Consider the following 14,940-nt stretch of genomic DNA (forward strand, 5'->3'; position numbering starts at 1 on the left):
GTGACTTTACAGATCTCATGTGCAACATCTTTTGAAATACAACTTGAAAATAAAATAAAAGATAAAATAAAAAGTAAGGGGCCGAAATGTCTCTGTTGAAATTCAGTAAGGGGCCGAAACGTCTCGAGTCAATTAAATTAAGGGGACGAAATGGCAGGGCCGAAACGTCTTAGGGGCCGATTTGGTAGTAGGCCGATTTGGTAAGGGGCCGATTTGTCTCGCTCCCATACACAATATGGCGGCGATTATGCGGAAATGAAATTGAATGTTACTTCGAACACGTTCTTCTACAAAATAACCGACCTGTATTTAGTGCTATTGCTTCAACATCAATCGAAGCAAAAATGGCATCAATGTATGCGTCTAAAAATGTTAAATTTAGATGGAGACAATCCAGAAATGAGCTGCCAGGGAGTGATCGATTTCGGACACGAAGGTACATGTATATTAGTCTGAAATAATAGACGTGTTATACGGGATTCTTCCAATACCTAACGTCTAAACGGTTTTGTGCAAAAAGCGGGGGTGTTTGAAAAATATTGAAATTGTATTAAGTGAAGTACAGTCAAGTTACCCTTAGCGGATCATAACCACTAGCGGATCACTCTCTTGTTGAATACACGCTATAAAGTTTATTTAATTGTATTTTTTTTCTGAAAATTGGCAGTTATGTACTTTAAAGTGATTGTGAAAATCACAACAAATATTGGTTAAATCGAACTTCAAAATCTTCTGTATCATACGAACGTTCGATGCAACTGTTTACGTGACCCAGTTGTTCCGGCCTCAATTTGATTGCAACATATGCTTTTTCTGAGAACCTTTCGTCCAACTACAATGTGTAAGTGAACAATTTATACATTTTATGAAAGGCCAATATATAACCTCTTAAAAATGCATAACATTCTTTTCTTTCATCAATGAATTGTTAGAATTAGGCGGTCATAATTACGTGTGGGTAATTAACCAATAGCGGACCGCCATTTTGTTCATGCAGTGAGTCTGAGGGGTTCTCTCAACATAGTGAATTTGTACCAGTCTGTCATTGCCGATTTTTTTAAACATAAAACAAACATTGCTGGATACTTATGTTACTTTAATTATGATTATAATATGAATTATAACACAAATATCTAGTTTAGTTTCAAATGTTTGACTTTTTATTATACATAAATATGATGTACAGTACTGTACTCACTTAATATCATAAAAATGATATTTATCAGCTTTTAATTTAAAAGACGCCTGTGTTTTAATTGGTATCGAGGATTGCCACTTCCATAAGTGTATACCATGCAGTTTGTGATTGTTTTTAAAAATATCACTTGTGTTTTACAGATGAATGAAGATTGAAATTGGGCAGAGTTGACAACATTATTTATTGAGAAGAGTTGGTGGAGGTAAGTAACCATTTGAATCTGGAACAGAACATCACATTAACATTATCATATTGTAGCAGGGTACACTTAAAATAAATTATTTGAAATAAATCTCAAAGTTACTTGCTCATGGTTTGTAAAATCTTTAAAGTTCAGGTGGCCGTGTGGACTAGCCAGCTGTCTTCTACTTTTTTCTTCGTTTTCCTTAATTCTGTATTTAATTGAAATGATTTTCTTTCAGGTACCACCACCACCTAATATATCTGCCATCAAAGCCAGAAGAGGAAGAGACCATGATATCTCCACAGACAAGGAAGCCCATGATGAGTCTTCAACAAGCTGTTGCACATCTATCACATTAGAGAACTCGGTGATAAAGGGGTACCATGTGTACAAGATAAAAACCCCAATAACTGACCCTGTGACAAAGCTTGTTGTAGATAGGGAATATACTTACATCAAAGATAAAGATGCATGCCTTGTGTGGATTCCTGGACTTTCTGAGTTTGATATCACTTTACATGACATGGTAACCGATGATAAAAGACAGCTTAAGTTGTCAGATATAGCTGCCCTTCCAATTGGCCATGTACCATGCATTCTTTGTTTTTACAATGTACTTGATTCGGGTGGACACGTGTGTGCCATCATGACTGGTGAACCGACGCCCAGTTTCCCACCGTGGCCTGCTCGAGAGTGGTGGTGGCGTTGTTATCCCATGTAAATATGTATTTACAGCAGAAGATGAAGTGAACACTATACAAATGTTAAGAGAAACACTCAAAAACACTCATAAACTAATCAGTTAATTCATATGTCTTTAGAATGTATTTAGAATTTAATTGGCATTGTTTTGTTTTCAACAAATCTAGTGATAATTCGTTGTTCATTATTTCTCACCTGCAATAAAACTGCTTGATGTTATTGATCAAAGAATCTCCAAATTACAATTTTGATTGTAATAAGTACTTTATATATGGGTTATGGTTTTGTTTAGTTGTTCAATGTTTTATACTCAAAGTAGCTTGAATTTTGATTCAAATTGTTGCATCTTTTGCCATCAATCTTGTTCACTCCAGTTTTCGTGATGTATGTGTATTTTGTTCAGGTTTAAGAAATAGGTTTACCTTATACAGTACTATTTCTAACAGCTTTTAACCTGTTACCTCATATCATTGCATAGGTTAGTACCATAATATCAACACCTAGCTCAGGCTAGCTGGTCAGAATTTCTAGTCAACTTGTTATGTGTTTATATAAATTATATTTGTTTATATTTTACTTTTTAAATGTCTGTGATTTAATTCTTGATTATAATGTGATTTACTGTGATTTCATGATTCTGTTATCCTCAATCATTGTCAAATTATTTTTAAATGAAAATAAATTATCTCAGTCAGCATGAGTTTATTCTATGCATAGAATTAGTAAATCCTATTCATAAACAGTTCACAGATTTACAAGCACATACATACACAGTTATTATTCATATCCATTTTGAAAATTGTATACAGTTATAAAAAGTCCAAAAGCTCTCAAAATTAACTGGACCTGAGTGTTTTCAGCTGGAAATTTGTTGAACAAATCGGATATCTTTAAATACATATATGCGATCTCTACGGACTTGACGTGATACAGACCACCAAATAAGCATCCTATCATGATATCACCTATAAAATGCATAAAAGAGGGACTAAATATATTTAACAGAAAAGATAAACAAACTGATTGGCCGTTTTGACAGCTAAAATCTCGCTTGAGAGAACCCCCAATATCGGAATGTCACGTGATCCGTTATTGGTAAATTTGGTTCGCTAATGCCTCATTTACTCGTACATGCAAACAACGGTCAGTTAATCGGTTTCTGCACTGAAATTGAATTATTTTATGTCAATCAAAAGAGGAAATATATTTCTTTTCAACTGTAAACGTTGCAATCTCAGAATGTAAAACGTTTGTTCAATGCACAGCATTGTTTCCATACTGATCCGCTAAGGGTAACACGACTGTATTTTATGGTTGAAATGGATAATAAAGTAAAGATTTATATTCATATTTTACGGGTCGGTGGAATTACCGAAAATCCCCGTAAATACCGAAAATCCCTTCCATTCTCTGAGGTATATAGCGTTTTCTTTAATACGCCCGGATTTACTACTTTATTGTGTTCGAATGTTGTATGCCGTAATTGTTGGAGGTTGGAGAGGGGTGGGGAAGCCTGGGGAGGGTGGGGGTGGGGGTCGTGGTGACTAAAACCCGGGACCCCCTTTCATTTTACATCGAGTGTGCGAGGTGGTTTGTACGCCGGGAGTAATTACTTATTATTAGTGTCATCGCTTGTATGCCATAGTTGGTTGTAGAGAGGGGAAGGGGAGTCGGTGGAGGGGTGTTGGGGTGACTTAAACGTAATCAAAACCAACGAAGTATGATAACAAGATTTATTCATTCAGTTTCGTTTATGAAAATTGTACTGTATTGGATGATACCGCACAGCAAGACACTTAAATGTGCGATCTGGTAAGACAGCAGACGATAATAAAGATACACAGAAGTTGTGTACTTTACATGGGCTGGAGTTATTTTGTTATCGTAGATATTGATATTTAATGTTTTAACTTCAAACTAGTAATTCAATTGATATCACATTATATTTTTTTATTGATTTTTTGATTTTCAATATGTCGTACATTGATTGTTTAATAGCTTTTGTATTGATATTGCTTGTAATTAGTTATCAGTTTATATTGTTGAAAGCGCCTTTGAACGTGTATATAGAAATGGTGCTGTATAAGTTAATCGATAAATAATAATTAATTGTGTATTGTGAACAAGTTGTGTGAGAAAGGTGAATAACTGGTATCAAGCGGGAGTTGATTATACAATTGTCCTTATGTGTATCATAACGAATTGTATGTGTCTCAACTGTTATGTGGAATCGCTTGGTGATTTTCATTGCACAATCTCGCGAAGAAATAAATGCAAATTGTACAATTTCACTTAAATACCATCACTGCACCTAAATACGAATCATCAACATCATATTAACATTGGTCATGATAGGAAAGTGTTATTAATGAATAAAGGCATAATCTAAGATTTTATATCCTAAAGCATACCTTTTAAATACATACATGCAATACACGTCTCAATATCGATATGAACATGTCATTGTGAGATATTGGTCCATACATGTCTGTTATCTATCAGTAATGACACCCGCTGTGACAGATTCTTATCGTGCGGTCAGTACCTGGAACCATGCTGTCACTGATGACTATAATACGATGTGTATTGAACCCCAATCAATGGCGTTCTGGTTCAAAACGGAATGCTCCTGTGAACCAGAAATTAAATCTTGTATTTACACGGAGGTGACAAGTAAGAGTACGCGGTGTATGAAAGAAACATCGGCAGTCTGAATATTTATTTCTTAGTGTAATGCAGTTCAAGAGTACGTTGCACGTCAGTGTTTACGATATTAAAGAAATTTAATATAATACACCACTGAGGGCCATATGACATAATAAGGACAGGCCATTTACCCATCGAAGGTGTATATGGACCGAGGCGTAAGCCGAGGTCTGTTCACCTTCGGGGGCTGAGTAGGCGGTTATTATAATGCCATATGTCCCGAAGTGGTATATTATATGAAAGAGGATGATCTTAAGCGAAGTGATATTGCTAATTTTCGACCATATGAGAGCGTTCAGTTATGGCAGGATGAATGTGGACTTGAATTGGACCAAAGATTTGTATTATATATATTTTTTTATGCCCCCACAAAGTGGCGGCATATAGGGTTGCCCTTGTCCGTACGTACGTACGTACGTCCCGAAGATTGTTTCCGATCTAATTCTTGAAAACCGTTTGTCCAATCCTCACCAAACTTTAAACACATGTTTGTGACCATAATATCTTGATCAAGTTCCTTAGCCATGGAAATCGCTTTTGTCATTTAGGAGTTACGGCCCTTTATTTGCAAAAAAAGACTTGAAAAATACGTCCCGAAGATTGTTTCCGATCTAATTCTTGAAAACTGTTTGTCCAATCCTCACCAAACTTTAAACACATGTTTGTGACCATAATATCTTGATCAAGTTCGATAGTCATGGAAATCGCTTTAGTCATTTAGGAGTAACGGCCCTTTTTTGCCAAAAATACTTCAAAAATCATTATGGCTTATTTTCTGTGACAAAAAACCGAAGTGGGGGCATCCGTGTCCTATGGACACATTTCTAGTTTCTAATTTAGATGAAAAACAGATTGTTCATTCACCGTGCCATATCCAGGCCACACCACGAGGAGGCGCTCTCGTCATGGCCCATCCCCCACTCCCACCCAAAACCTACCCTCATTTAGTTGAAGAAGTTTCAACACATTCCTAATTTGTTATGTACTACAGCTTCTGAGAACATTGAAATGCAACAGCATCTTCAAAAAATCATAAAAAATTGGTCTAATTGAAAACAACCTCCCTCCCTTATGGACTTTCATTTCGTATTATTTTAAGACGGACTGCTTATGCAATGTTAAAAATATTCATCAATTAATCCGGAAAGAAATCGAAACTTATTTTGAAATAATCATCCTATTCTGCGAAAACAGTTAGGTTGCCGAAACATTCACGGGAATGACCGTAAAGTGATATGTTCGAATTACCATGGAAGTGCAAAGCTATTTTGCAAAAAAAACAAGCATTTAATGCATTAAAACACATTATTCACCTTTTCATTAAAAGGAAAGTTGACTGACACAGACAACAATTATGCCAAGTGGAACAACTTGACCCAATCGTAATAATTCGGCCACCTCCGACAAGCTTCGAGATAATACAATCGTAACAACTCGGCCTTGGCCGAACAATCTGATCAACTCAGCCAGTATCCAACAGGGATTGACTATCTCGAAGCTTACCGAAGATGGCGAGTTGTTACAATTGATGGCCGAAATGTTCCGATTGTTGTAAAATTGTGAACTGCAGCCTTGCAGGTGCCCTTCATGTATATATTGTTATGTTTTGACAGAATGAAATGAAGAAAAAACCATCAAACTCATAATTATTTGCTTGATATTACTTTTTGGTTACGGAATTTATATAAAATAACATTATCTGGTAATATTTCTTGTTTTTATGATATGTTATAAATGCAATATGCTTTAACCCGGAATCCTGATCGGAATAACTACCCACTTTTCGTACAAAACAATTTGTACGTGAAGGATTTGCTGTATCAAAAATCGTAAAAAAATCTGTCAACGTACAATTATTTAGACTAGAAGGTACATCTAGCTGATTTTTTACGATTAAAAAAAATGTATATATATATATATATATATATATATATATATATATATATATATATGGCAAATCCTTTACTACAACATCTTCATGTTACTTTCAATTCAGAGTTGATTATTCACTAAAATTATTTCGCATTTTTAATTGTTGTTTAACCTGAAACGTCTCAACCATCAAAAAAGAACATATATGCTTCAATAGTCTAAAAAAATAGACGTGTTATATGGGATTCTTCCAATCCCTTACGTCTAATCGGGTTTGTGCAAAACAGGGTGGGGGTTGAAAGATATTGAAATCGTAGTTAGATAAGTATTGTATGTTTGAAATAGATATTAAAGGTTTATATTCGTATTTTAGTTATTACCATGTAAGTGCAAAGATTTTTTTCACAAAACAAGCATTTAATGCATTTAAACACAACCATTTTATATCTATGTAAATCTATGCACTGCAGCCTTGCAGGTGATCTTCATGTATAACAGTTTATATCATTATGTTTTGACAGTATGAAATGAAGAAAAACACTCATCAAACTCATAATAATTCGTCAGCTTTTATTTTTTGTGTACATAACTCATATTTTAGATATATATAATTATCTGACCCGGAATCCCAATCGGAATAGCTACCCACTTTTGGTACAAAAAAATTGTATGTGAAGGATATGCCATTTCAAAATTTGTAAAAAGATCAGTTAAGTTACTATTATTTGGACTAGTGCTTCAAGTGTTTGATTTATTGTCTCTATAATGTATAATGCACCTGTCAATTGTAGAGCCAAGCTGGGAGCTGCCTAAAACTCAGTTACCCAGTTAGCTCAGTTTGACAGATCTCCATGCAAGTGTTCACATGGTCGTGGGTTCAAGCACCATACCAGTAGCATCTTTTCTCAAAGGTTTTCTTTAGAACCCATCATCCAGGAGTAAACAGTTATGATTTTTTTATTAAATATTAAAGGCCATGTTCTTTTGTAAACTTTCAGATTGAGAAATGCCTGGATACAAGGCTAGTGTTGTTAACATCATCTGATACAATCAACTGGAACAAAGCTGAAATGGCTGCCTGACCTGACTTAAAAATTGGATGGCAGTACATCAGACTAGAAGATTACAAGTATTGAGGTGGACAAAATGAAACCTGAGCCTACCAAAGCTGACAGATTGCACCAGAAACACATAAATGCAGGTATTTACTAAGATATTGTAATTATTTTTTGAAACTTCTCATTCATTTAGGAAGTTCAGTTGAAACAGAGTTGGCAAAAAAATGAACAAAGGTATATACATTTTGAATTCTAATTCAAATGAGAACTTGACTGGCCAGCACAGAATGGTAAAATGCTAGTCTACCAATATAAATGTGCCTGGTTCGAATCAGTAAAGCTGATGAATGTACTGGTTGTGTAGCCAGGATGTGAGTAGGTCTGCACTTGGCTGATAATGCATATCATATGTTTAAGCTGCACTCTCACAGATTGTCTGCTTTACCAACTCTTTATTTATTTCTTGGTCTTGTAATGAATTATTTTATGCGAATTTCTGAACACTGGACATAACAGACAACTGGAAAAAGGGGATCGCTGCTTTCTTCTATTAATTCAGTCAAAAAAGACAACTGAAAATATTGGAACGCTGTTTTCTTATTTTAATATGGTCAAAAGATGATGTTCTGTGCCAAAAATCTCATTATTAGTAAAGCGTTAGTAATGCTTTTAACCATAAAACCAATAGTTACAAATGTAAATATAAAAAACATGATCTTATCTTTTGTCAGCAGTCTTATTTCATCAGTTTTCATACTGCTTTTCATTAGCTTATTCCAAGCCAAAAAGTAAAAGAAGTTGTCAAAACCTTCAATCTGTGACTGAGAGTGCAGCACTCTTACAGATTGAATGTTTTGACTACTTTATTTATTTTTTGTCTTGGAACGGGCCAATTTATGTGAAAATGCATGTTAACCATTCATATAAGATTGCTGACAATAAATTTGTCAGAAAATGTTTATATTTAAGTTCAAAATGTTTTATGCATTTTTCTTAAACCGTTAGTAACGCTTTAAGCCATAAAACCTTTGTTTTCGACCTGAAATATGGAAGTCTGCAATCCAATATTTTGTCAGTAGCCTTATATCACTGGTTTGCAGATATTTTAGCAAAAAAAGGTCGTCCAAGACAAAAAATACAAAAAGTTGTAAAAACAGTAAATCTGTGAGAGTGCAGCTTTAAATGACTAAATGTTTTGATATGGCTCAATTTTCACCTAAAATCTTATAGTTTTGTGGCATCTAAATGGTTTGTTTTTAACAACATTACATGTGCATATGTATATATTTGTTCTTAAATTTGCAATTTAGATTGGAAGATTCATTCTCTGGAAAGTAGAAAAGGGCATGTTACATACTGTTATCACTGCCATGACAGAAACCATATTGAGGAGCTGGTCCACCTGTAGGAAGAATTGCGCTATTGGTTGGAGCAGCACTACTACCCAGCCATACACCAGCACTTAGTTTGTCATAGGGAGCATTTCTGAGCAGTTATGGAGACCACTAACTATGCAGATATGTCATAATCAAAATCTTGGTTTATATATTTTTTTTATAATTTAGCATCTGTTGAGAAGAAATTTATTTCTAGATTGAAGGCACACACTATAGATTGATGCCCAAAAATATATTTCTTATTTTAATGCATTATCATGTCTAACTCATTTGACTTAAATGATCAAAGCAAAAGAAATGCAAATGAATAATCTGCAGATATACAAATGTAAGCTTTTTTAACTGGGGAAATTGTTGCCACTTGTCTATTAATTAAAGAACACATTTATAATTAATAATGTAACTTTTTTTGCAGTTGTTGCAGTGAAACTTGCACCAGTGTGTTTTCTGTGGAGATAAAGAGATACATGTAGTGTCCAGCAATGAAGACCCAACTCAAGATCTGACCTTGTAAGGCCAATATGAAATAACTGTGTGGGAAAATGGGAAAAACCTGCAGTCAGGAATGCACGGAAATCATCAAAAGAACAGTGTTAAATTAATCTTGAATAACTTGACATTTATTTTGTTTGACATATTTATTCAAGGTGCAGTGAAAACATTCTTTTTTTCTCATGGTTATTTAAATATAGAATTGATAGGAGGGAACATCACTGTAGTTTCATGTTCATAGTCAGATCAAAACCCATGTACATTCCCAAATGAGCATTCGAAAATATCAAAATGGTACTTGTTGTATGTAGTGTAAGTTAATTAACATAATAAACAAAAATATTTAATCAATTTCAATTTATTATGCCCCTTTCAAAGAAGAGGAGTATATTGCTTTGCACATGTTGGCCGCTACGTCGGTCTGTCTGACAGTAGACCAAAGCTTTTCCGGGTGATAACTCTACAATTCCTAGACCTATTGTCAAACTTGACATGAAAGTTTGGTTTAACCAGTAGATGACCCCTTTTGATTTTAGGGGTAATATGGTCAAAGGTCACAGTGACCTTGAACAGGAAGGTGTCAAACCATACATCTGACTGATAAGTTGACAATGCCTGCACCTATGGCCCTCAAACTCAACATGGAGGCTAAGTCTGACTATTAGAAGATCCTATTGATTTAAGGGGTCATTGGGTCAAAAGTCAAGGTCACAGTGACCTTGAATGCTAAAAGGTTGTACTAATAATGACTGGACAAAGCCTGCACCCATGGCCCTTGAACAACTTGACTTTGGGGTTGGGCCTGACCAGTAGGTGAGCCCTATTGATTTGTCACAGACCATTGAATGCAAAAAGCTTGCCTGTGTGACAACTTGACAAAGTCTGCACCCATGGCCTTCAAACTTGAAATTTAGGTTTGGGGTGACCAGCAGATGACCCCTTTGGATTTGGAGGTCAAGGTCACATCTCCTATATTGGTCATTAAAACTATGTCATTTACTTATTGCCTGCTGCTAAGAGGATACATGTTTATCAGCAAATATCAGCCATCATCTGAATATGAGTGAAAACTGTACCAACTACCCTCATACTTTGAATAGCATAATCTTAAAACTGCCTCAAAGGCATCTTTTGTCAATGAAAAACCAGCTGTCATTTCGGTCCATGCATATTTCATTCAATTGTCCAGATATTCTTGACAACATGGCGCTAATTAATGCCGCAGGTTTGAAATTTAAGACATTAGTTTTTTTCTTCAGCACCATGCAGATTTATTAACACTTATAATAAAAACAAACTAGAAAACAAATTTTAAAGATATTAGTTTTTTTCATGGTATGATGCCACAGCACCATGCAGATTAGTTTTCACTTTTATATCAAAGAAAATAACTCGAGCACAAATTTTGTAGATATGTGGACTCTGTTGATAGAAGTTCTGGGAGGCATTTTTAGGCTTGAAAGAGCATCATTTTAAAGTTATATTTTTATTATGTCCCTTGAATCTTGGGTATAGTTTGTATTGTATTTGCATTTTAAAGACATTGGCTTCAACAGACCCTAATGAAATGAAGGAATGCAATTGCTTACTGAAACTGTTATAAGCGACGTCATAAATTGAAGCAATTTTAACATAATGAATATGCATTTAACTAATTTAAAGCGGTTCAAAATTAGGAAATTTGAATTAAGAATCTTGTAGGCCATTGGATACATGATTAAGTAGGGCCAATATATTTGTGCTTATTATACTAGTAATCACATTTATCCTTCTTCATCTACCTTAAAGAGTGTTCATCATTTGTATGAAATCATTTGATCACGTTTCATTTGAAAGAACTTTGCGGTAGTGTTTGCTTGCTTCAGTTACGTCACCGACAGTCTTGCAGCGCTTTCAGCGCTTTGATTCTAAACGTCAAGGTTATCCCAATTTAGCGCCAATAATCCGAAATGCAAGGGCTCGTTTATGAATATCAAGTTGTTCCCTTTATTCTGTAAGACTGCGCCAGTTAGGGGACATTCATAAACATCTTTTACAAAACTTCTAAAATAATGTTTCTCAATAGCAAGTAACGGCCAAAATGGAGCCGATATCTACCTAGGAACAACCAATGTTCCGCTGCATTTTTCAGCAACCATCTTGTTCAGATTCAATACGATTCGGTGGTGGGACAATCCAATTTATCTCTCCTACCTAGCTTTGCGTAAATCAATCTACGGCTTTCATACCTGGTACTCACCCACCCCCTTGAATTGAAACAATCACATTTATTGTAATAGTGTGACGCAAATCTATCACCTGTAAAAAGTGTCCGTTTTGTGTCTTAAAAATAAAGTTATAAATTACTTATCGACCAAACATCTTAATCTGAGCATCTGCTTAAATGATCAGCTTCAGCGTTATCCTTTCTGGGTATCAATTTTACAAACAAAATAAAATGAGTATCATCGCCTTTATGTATTGTGCATGATTCGGCGTACAACTTTCAATTTCCACCAGGTAGCACTTTTTACCTTCTCTGCAATAGCCCAAGTCCCGTGTACTTTTTAAATTTCTACTTCAAGGTACTTTGACCATGGGGGAGGACGTAATTTTGTTTCATGCAAACATTAAGTGGGAGAAATGTTTAATGGCAAACAAAATGGCGGATTTAGAATATAAATTACCGATTCAGGTACCAACTTTTGCCTGGTAAGTATACTTTTTCTTTAAATTTTGAAAAATGTATGCGTCCAGTATGTGGCTTGCACTTCATTTTCCAAGGCCAGATTTCCAACACGCGAAACATAATCCAGGACGCTGCCTGCTCGTTTCTTATCTCACTTGCCTTTCATACGGGCGACAGCCACGGCCTTGTACATGCGCTTCTCGTCCTCACTGTCGTCGAGAATTTGCCTTGTACTCGGAAACAACACGCAAACCAAACGCTGACGAGTCTGAAGTTTCGGAGATTCGCTAGCTGATAAACATAACACAACTGCCATAATTAATGACTACATGTGAATTTCTTATTATTTGAGCATGTTTCTATGGATAAAGATACACGATGCTTTCCATCTGATAAATGGCAATGAATGTGGTCAATATAATCCGTGTTATGTATACACAAAGAATGATAGCGAAAGAAAATATTGTGGATGTTATGTTTACCTTGAACAATAGCCTCATGAGCGACGGTTAAATTTTGCGCCTGTTTCTGCCGTTTCAATTTCATTCTAATACCCTTGTATTAATAGTATACTGTCACTCGTTACTTTTCCTTTAAGATTTATGTATTTTTAGTAAAGACGAGGATTTAGCACTTATCTTAGGAATCATCCCGCTGATACTTCCGAGTTACGCCTGGTTGTTCGTCCTCATTACTTACATGTTTTTTTGGTCCTTTTTGTGGTCCTTAACCTCTGACATTTCGGACCTCGCCATGTTTCAAGCTAAGAAAGGCTGACCGTTCGGATCACTCTCAAGCGTAGTACTAATCGCTACAGGCATTATCCCGCCTAAATCGCAAACCAATAGCCAGCCATTGGCCACCTGACTTTCACACCCGATGTAATCGCGCTCTAATATTTGCGCGCGAAAATGTTAAGGCAAAAGTTCTGCGTGCTACTACCCTTGCATCGGTTGTTTCAACCCACGGAGCATTGCGATCTATGTGGAGCGAACACCTAGCGACAGAGTAAAAGTGCATGGTCTACAAAAAGTGCCATTTGTTTAGCCATTGCACAGATAGCTAGTATTCCCGTCATCGTGGCTAAGAATCGACATGGACATTGTTGGGAGACGACCGGCACAAGCCGTAGAGTTGATGGGATGCTCATATTATAGGCATCGCTCTTGGTTTGCAGGGATAATGGAATCGGGCTCGTGAAACCATTGGCTGTACAGATTGCTTCGAACGCAATGAATCGTTTCAATGCTGAAACTAACGTCAAAAACACAAACACAAAAGCTTCAAAGCATAGGCACAGCCACGGAAATGTTACTCCAGACGTGATTAGCATCAAGGTTTGAGACATTCACTTTGGGACCGGGGATGGCTGACGATTTTATTTCGTTTCTTTTTGCTTTTCGTTGGCCATTAAAACGATGCATGCTGGGCTTATTTAGGTAGCGATATATAACGTGATCATTGAAATGTACTCGTACGATTGATTGCCATCTCTATATATACTAGTAAGTTATTTTGACTATACTGGTGGTACCAACTTAACCACTTCTTGACCGTTTGTGTAATTTTGCGTATCGCTACTGCAGACTGTCGGTCGTGTAAAGATGCTCTTAAGAACTTGAAACGGTCTAACGGGTTAAATACTTTTGAAACGAGGCATCACTTTGTCGATTTAAGTATCAGTTATTGCGGTATTCTAACCGTAAAATCTGTCTTGTCGATCCTTCCGACATCTTTTCAAGAAACTGCTTTAAAATATGCCAAAGTATTTTAACCAGGCATGTACCAGGCATGTAATTTAGGTTAAATTCCTTATATTTAATTAACATATTGTTGCAAAAGGCCGTTCTGGTAATTATTGGAAAAGGCATGAACTATTTTATTATCATATACATGATTAACAAGATTAATAAACATTAACAATATTGACCTCCTATCTGACTTGTACTGAATGTACATCGACCTATCTTTAAAACTTAATGATATTTAAAGACTTTTAAAATGAATCATGATTAGCTAAATTGTAAACCATTCAACAGATAAAGAAGGTATTATGTGTATGTGGGTATAGTACGTCTGAACAACTTGAACATTGTTAAGTGGGTCTTTGCTATTAAATCAATAAATGGTTTGCCGGCAGAATGTCATTAACGAATCGTTCCCGGTCAAATATGTATGTCAAACACACCTAATTGTCATATTTAGCACCCGATAATATTAGTTAAATTTGTTTTTTGAAAGCTTGCACAATGTAGAAATTCACTTATTGTTAAGGAGTAGATTGTAATAATTAGGGAGAACACGGCCCTTATTTTATATTTTGTTGATAAATGCTGATGATAAAACTAAGACGGTCATACAAATATTGGCAAGTATCCAACGATGGTGATAAATGTACAACGTAAGCCACTTCTCACTGCTAAACTTCAATTGCTGATTGTTTAGTTCTTAAATATAACAGTTTACCCTTGACATCGGTCTTGTCACGTTCGCATTTATTTCAGCCGGGCTAATCGCTGATATTACATACATAAGTTGACAATTTTCAATTCCGCCCTCACAGGAATGTTATGTATACTTTTATTATACCAAATAAAATCAACAAATTGTATATAATAGATTAACCATTTTTCAATTCCAAATAAAGCAGAAATAAATACCAT

The 14,940-nt window shown here is 35.5% G+C and overlaps 1 long non-coding RNA gene across 1 annotated transcript; it reads left to right on the top strand.

The window, feature by feature from the left end:
• The first annotated feature begins 227 nt into the window (after positions 1-227).
• Positions 228-9,950, top strand: LOC128219060 (uncharacterized). Its single transcript, XR_008258542.1, has 3 exons — positions 228-436; positions 7,661-7,863; positions 9,031-9,950. It is a non-coding gene; the product is annotated as an uncharacterized LOC128219060 (long non-coding RNA).
• Positions 9,951-14,940: the final 4,990 nt, after the last annotated feature.

The sequence above is a fragment of the Mya arenaria genome, chromosome 15, assembly GCF_026914265.1.
Source record: "Mya arenaria isolate MELC-2E11 chromosome 15, ASM2691426v1".
Classification (NCBI taxonomy): Eukaryota; Metazoa; Mollusca; class Bivalvia; order Myida; family Myidae; genus Mya; species Mya arenaria.